At 36.9% G+C, this 6,799-nt stretch overlaps 1 pseudogene; it reads right to left on the bottom strand.

Annotated features, from left to right (window-relative positions):
* Nucleotides 1-6,122: 6,122 nt before the first annotated feature.
* Nucleotides 6,123-6,437, bottom strand: LOC149205590 (calcineurin B-like protein 3 pseudogene; annotated as a pseudogene).
* Between the last annotated feature and the right edge of the window lie 362 nt (nucleotides 6,438-6,799).

A 6,799-nucleotide genomic window follows, 5' to 3' on the forward strand; every position in this document is an offset into this window, starting at 1 on the left:
ACAGGAACAAAGAAGCGAGTTCACCATTGGGTAAGACCTTGTGCATTTGAGTTAAATGGTATGCCTAGAACAACACATTTTAATGTATTTCCATTGGGATTGTATAGTATGATTCTGGGTATGTGTTGGCTATACCTTCACAAAGCCATAGTGGATTGCTTCGACAATGTGATTGAGTGTGTGGATGATAGTGGGGAAATATGACCTTGCAGGGAAAGAAGAAGCCTACATCAGTGAGGATGGTTACTGCTATAACAATGTAAACTTTGAAACGGGAACTATAAACTCAAAACGGGAACTCTGGCCAAAAAACCCCGAAAAAACATAAAAAATAGTGCTAAAAATGAAAAGTGTGTATACTGGAACGATGATTTTATTTTTTAGGGGTCAATTTTGAACATGTTTTAAAAATGGCAGTGACTACGAAATTTACTACGAAATTTTCATGCAAAATATAGCTTCAAAATGAAAAAGTGATATACTGAAATGATGATTTTTTTTTAGGGTCAATTTTCAAAATTTTAAAAAAATGCTAGTAAAACCAAATTTTTATGTGCCAAACAAAGTTGTTTATGAGGAAAAAAACACATTAATGTTTTTGGTAGAATATCATTTTTCTTTCCTAAGTATAAATTCAACATGTTTTCAACCATTACATGCCATGGTTATTTCACCTAAACATAGATGGAAAAATTTATCATATCACATCAAGCACATTTTCCTGATTATCATTATTTTAATTTTGAGCATGACAAATTCATAGGAGGCCAGGATTTCACCAAAAAGAGGATCTGGAGTCAGATTATAGTGAATCTCCTCTAATGAACCTCGCTAAACTAATCACCCTCTCCATAAAATATGTTCACAAAAAGTTCACAAGGAATCCTAGAAGCAAGTTTCATTTGTTCTAAAGCAACTCAGTTACACCTCAAGAACCTTGTTACTCCCTCATAAATGTGTTCCTAAGAAATGAAGGTAGCATAACTTCATTTGCTATCAATAAATCCCAAACCTAGATGCCAGAGGATTTTCTCTCAAGAATGAAATAATTGGAAAAAAACAAGCAAGTTCCCAGAAGATAACTCTAGTGTCAATCACAATCCTAATAATGCATCATCAGTGAAATCATACCCCACATGTAGGGAGAATACGATGAGCTACCTACGACCACTTGATTTACTTTGATTAGAGTATCTAAGGCCATAACAATAGTCTATTTTAATTTCTTTCCAAACCTTTAAAGGAAGGTCACTGTCACTGTCATCTTATGAACCACTATAATAACTTTGATGGCGTTTTAAATATAGTTACATGGTATTTTGTGTTTGTCTTATTTTGTTGCAGGTGACTCATGAGGAGCACATGGACGCTAATACCACAATGGGAAACACAACCAAAATGAGCAAACTAAGTTTGGACCTCCATTAACATCAATTACCACTGAGAAAGGATTACATTTATCAAATTCATTGTGAATATCTTAACAACAACATAAAAACATCTTCCTTGGCAACAATTCTAAAAATTCAATTAGGTCAAGAATTTACACCCAATATAAGGAGACACCCCTATTAATATGGTTATTCAATGCGTTGCTTCCCCCACTATTATCAATTAGATGTTACCCATCCTCATATCTAAATAAAAGAAAAGGGAGAAATAAAATAAATGAAAAGCACCCCAATGGGGGAAGTAACGAGGGATATAAAAACCTTTTATGGGGCTATGAACATCTAGTTGGTAGTAAATGCTTATTATTTCATTGTGGTGATTACATTGTAGACATAAAAACTTATTAATATTGGAAGAATACTTTTAGAAATCCTAGAGTCATATTTAAGGAGTCTATTACCTCGAGATCTATACAAACCCATTGGATCAAAAACCAAACCTAAAGTGAAAGTAACAAAACTTATTTTTTTAAAAGTAAATGACCTTTATGGATAAATTAATATAATAAAGAAGTATTTCTTAATCCTCGATAAAAAGCTTTCATTGTTAAACTAATATATCTAATCTCTTGTGAATTCCTAATAAAATTAACTAAAAATATATTATTGTACCATAACTATAACCTTATTGTTAAAGCATTTCAAATATTTTAGACTCATCTATTGCCTTTCCATGAATTCACTAGAAAGAACACTTGGATTTTGCTTTTAAAAACTACTCCTATTTCCATTCCTTTATGCTTAACATTGTCATTTTAAAAGTCTTCTTAATCAAGGTGAAAACCATAATCTCAATCAATCTTTATGTAAATATCTTAGATAAAGATGAATTGACTAGAAAACACACTTGAATGGTCTAATGGAAAACGAGTAAGAATGGTCTGTTATTGAGAGATGTATTATGTTACGCCGATCTCTTTAGTCAAACACCATTAGTCAAACAAAGTATTACGTTACAAAGCATTGTAGAGTGAGTTGTTGAGATAAAATTTTAAGTGCAGTTCTTACAAAAATGTAAGAGTAAATATGCATGCATTTAGAAAGTCGTTGACATGGATTCTAAAGTATGTCTATGTCGTAAAGACAAGAAATGTATTTGGTTGTCTTCATTAGTCCTTTATTTTCTACAGCACGTAAATATAATCAAATTTTTTTTTTCTTCCATTTTTTACTGAAGATTGTTATTGTAGTTTAGTGAACTACCTCTTTCAAGTTATTTTGATTGTCATATGGCATTAATCGCTCAGTTTGATACATATCTAAGCAGGAAGTCATGGATACCAGTGTGAAATTGGCAGTTGTGGTGAAAGTAATTGGCCGTACTGGATCAAGAGGTCAAGTTACACAGGTCCGAGTAAATTTTTTGGATGATCAGAATCGACTGATCATGAGGAATGTAAAAGGACCTGTCAGAGAGGGTGATGTCCTTACTTTGCTAGAATCTGAAATACGCAACACATTCATTATAAACATGGTTCTTTTGAAATTTGGTTTGTCTTTTCCGTACGCACCAGAATTGGTAGTGTCAAAAGCAAATGTATTCATAAAAACACTGTTTCCATTGCCGCATGCTGGTAAATTCCATCTCGATTTAAACCAAACTTTTAAAACAAATCCTGAGGCATTGTTGTGGAACGTATTACAAGCATGCATTAAAACAAATACTACAGTTTCGGCAAAACAATATCATGGCAATTCTGCATTCATTCCAAATAGCATCAAATGCCAAATTACGGCCAGATCTAAGGGATGCATTATGAAGAATGTATTAGATTCCGTGGCAATCTTCCTCAAGATTTTTTTTGACATTATTCGTTGGTTGCAGGTCACCGAATCCCAGCAAAAGGGGAATCTGCAAATTGCCAAATCTTGAGAGGATTGGGACGAAAATTTTAGGGTGCACCATATAGCTTTGAATGGCAATTTTTATGCACAAATCCAGGCATTCAAGTAACAGAGTAGCATTCCCACAGATTGTTATCGAAATTGCTTCTATTTTGTAATTTTCAACAACACGAGGAGACAGGCAAGGTTTCGGTGGCATTCATTGTGAAAACATCGGAAAAGTAAGAAACCAAAGAGTTCGTGTCAAAGCAGGTGATACACATCGTTTACTTGGTGGACGCGATTCTGAAGTCGCCATCCGGCAAGATTTTGAGAAACGATTTGTATTAGTTATGACCCAGGAAATATGTGAAATGCCTGCCAGTTTGTAACCCGCATCACAATTCGCGTTAACCATTAGTTATCACTGCAGGAACGTCAGGTTTTACGGCTACCAGATGACCACTGGAGTATAATCATGTATCCTCCACCTGGGAGTGAAACACAAAGCTTGGGAACGATGTTGTGATATCCTTTAGATATGGAAGAGTCATGTTTTTAATAGAGAAGGATGCCACAGAGCGAGACTCCTCCACTCATCCTTGTCGATCTTCCCATCATGTTTTGTATCCACCTCCTCGAATGTCTTATCAATGATACTTTCAACTACATCATCTGAAAGGTTCATGCCAGATTCTGCAAGGGTAGCTACGACCATTTGGGGCGATTCTCAGAATCGCCCCAAACAGTGCTTACTGGGCATCCAATCTGTTTTACACAAGAAAAAGCTAAAATGTAAAGTCAACGTGTTTTCTGCAAGTTGCTTCTGTAAGGATGAACTGAGAACAATTATTGAGAATTTGCAGAACTTTCTTGCACCTTTAGCCATAAATATGCAATGATAATGAACACCCCTGCACACCACTGCATGCTACATTTTTGTGCATTTACGGCTACCAGATGACCACTGGAGTATAATCATGTATCCTCCACCTGGGAGTGAAACACAAAGCTTGGGAACGATGTTGTAATATCCTTTAGATATGGAAGAGTCATGTTTTTTAACAGAGAAGGATGCCGCAGAACGAGACTCCTCCACTCATCCTTCTTGATCTTCCCATCATGTTTTGTATCCGCTTCCTCGAATGTCTTATCAATGATACTTTCAACTACATCATCTGAAAGGTTCATGCCAGAGTCTGCAAGGGTAGCCACGACCATTTGGGGTGATTCTCAGAATCGCCCCGCCACCGCCCCGCCACCGCAACTGGTGGCGGAGCGGTGGCCAATCGCCCCACCACTCGGCGATTCTCAGAATCGCCCCAAACAGTGCTCGGCATCCAATCTGTTTTACACAAGAAAAAGCTAAAATGTAAAGTCAACGTGTTTTCTGCAAGTTGCTTCTGTAAGGATGAACTGAGAACAATTATTGAGAGATGTATTATGTTACGCCGGTCTCTTTAGTCAAACACCATTAGTCAAACAAAGTATTACGTTACAAAGCATTGTAGAGTGAGTTGTTGAGATAGACTTTTAAGTGCGGTTCTTACAAAAATGTAAGAGTAAATATGCATGCATTTTGAAAGTCGTTGACATGGATTCTAAAGTATGTCTATGTCTTAAATACAAGAAATGTATTTGGTTGTCTTCATTAGTCCTTTATTTTCTACAGCACGCAAATATAATCAAACTTTTTTTTTTCTTCCATTTTTTACCGAAGATTGTTATTGTAGTTTAGTGAACTACCTCTTTCAAGTTATTTTGATTGTCATATGGCATTAATCGCTCAGTTTGATACATATCTAAGCAGGAAGTCATGGATACCGTTGTGAAATTGGCAGTTGTGGTGAAAGTAATTGGTCGTACTGGATCAAGAGGTCAAGATACACAGGTCTGAGTAAAATTTTTGGATGATCAGAATCGACTGATCATGAGGAATGTAAAAGGACCTGTCAGAGAGGGTGATGTCCTTACTTTGCTAGAATCTGAAATAGGCAACGCTTTCATTATAAACATGGTTCTTTTGAAATTTGGTTTCTTTCCCGTACGCACCAGAATTGGTAGTGTCAAAAGCAAATGTATTCATAAAAACACTGTTTCCATTGCCGCATGCTGGTAAATTCCATCTCGATTTAAACCAAACTTTTAAAACAAATCCTGAGGCATTGTTGTGGAAGGTATTACAAGCATGCATTAAAACAAATACTACAGTTTCGACAAAACGATATCATGGCAATTCTAAATTCATTCCAAATAGCATCAAATGCCAAATTACGGCCAGATCTAAGGGATGCATTATGAAGAATGTATTAGATTTCGTGGCAATCTTCCTCAAGATTTTTTTTGACATCATTCATTGGTTGCAGGTCACTGAATCCCAGCAAAAGGGGAATCCGCAAATTGCCAAATCTTGAGAGGATTGGGACGAAAATTTTAGGGTGCACCATATAGCTCCGAATGGCAATTTTTATGCACAAATCCCGGCATTCAAGTAACAGAGTAGCATTCCCACAGATTGTTATCGAAATTGCTTCTATTTTGTAATTTTCAACAACACGAGGAGACAGGCGAGGTTCCGGTGGCATTCATGGTGAAAACATCGGAAATCAGTGAGTAAGAAACCAAAGAGTTCGTGTCAAAGCAGGTGATACGCATCGTTTACTTGGTGGACGCGATTCCGAAGTCGCCGTCCGGCAAGATTCTGAGAAACGATTTGTATTAGTTATGACCCAGGAAATATGTGAAATGCCTGCCAGTTTGTAACCCGCATCACAATTCGCGTTAACCATCAGTTATCACTGCAGGACCGCCAGGTTTTACGGCTACCAGATGACCACTGGAGTATAATCATGTATCCTCCACCTGGGAGTGAAACACAAAGCTTGGGAACGATGTTGTGATATCCTTTAGATATGGAAGAGTCATGTTTTTTAACAGAGAAGGATGACGCAGAACGAGAATCCTCCACTCATCGTTGTCGATCTTCCCATCATGTTTTGTATCCGCCTCCTCGAATGTCTTATCAATGATACTTTCAACTACATCATCTGAAAGGTTCATGCCAGATTCTGCAACCGCCTCCTCGAATGTCTTATCAATGATACTTTCAACTACATCATCTGAAAGGTTCATGCCAGATTCTGCAAGGGTAGCTACGACCATTTGGGGCGATTCTCAGAGGGGCGATTCTCAGAATCGCCACACCACCCGACGATTGTCAGAATCACCCCAAACCAATCTGTTTTACACAAAAAAAAAAGATAAAATGTAAAGTCAACGTGCTTTCTGCAAGTTGCTTCTGTAAGAATGAACTGAGAACAATTATTGAGAATTTGCAGAACTTTCTTGCACCTTTAGCCATAAATATGCAATGATAATGAACACCACTGCATGCTACATTTTTGTGCATTTACGGCTACCAGATGACCACTAGAGTATAATCATGTGTCCTCCACCTGGGAGTGAAACACAAAGCTTTGGAACGATGTTGTGATATTTAGATATGGAAGAGTCATGTTTTTTAA

Source organism: Pinus tabuliformis, chromosome 1_2, assembly GCF_031772625.1.
Source record: "Pinus tabuliformis cultivar Carrire ecotype Pingquan chromosome 1_2, CPIR1, whole genome shotgun sequence".
In the NCBI taxonomy this organism is placed as follows: Eukaryota; Viridiplantae; Streptophyta; class Pinopsida; order Pinales; family Pinaceae; genus Pinus; species Pinus tabuliformis.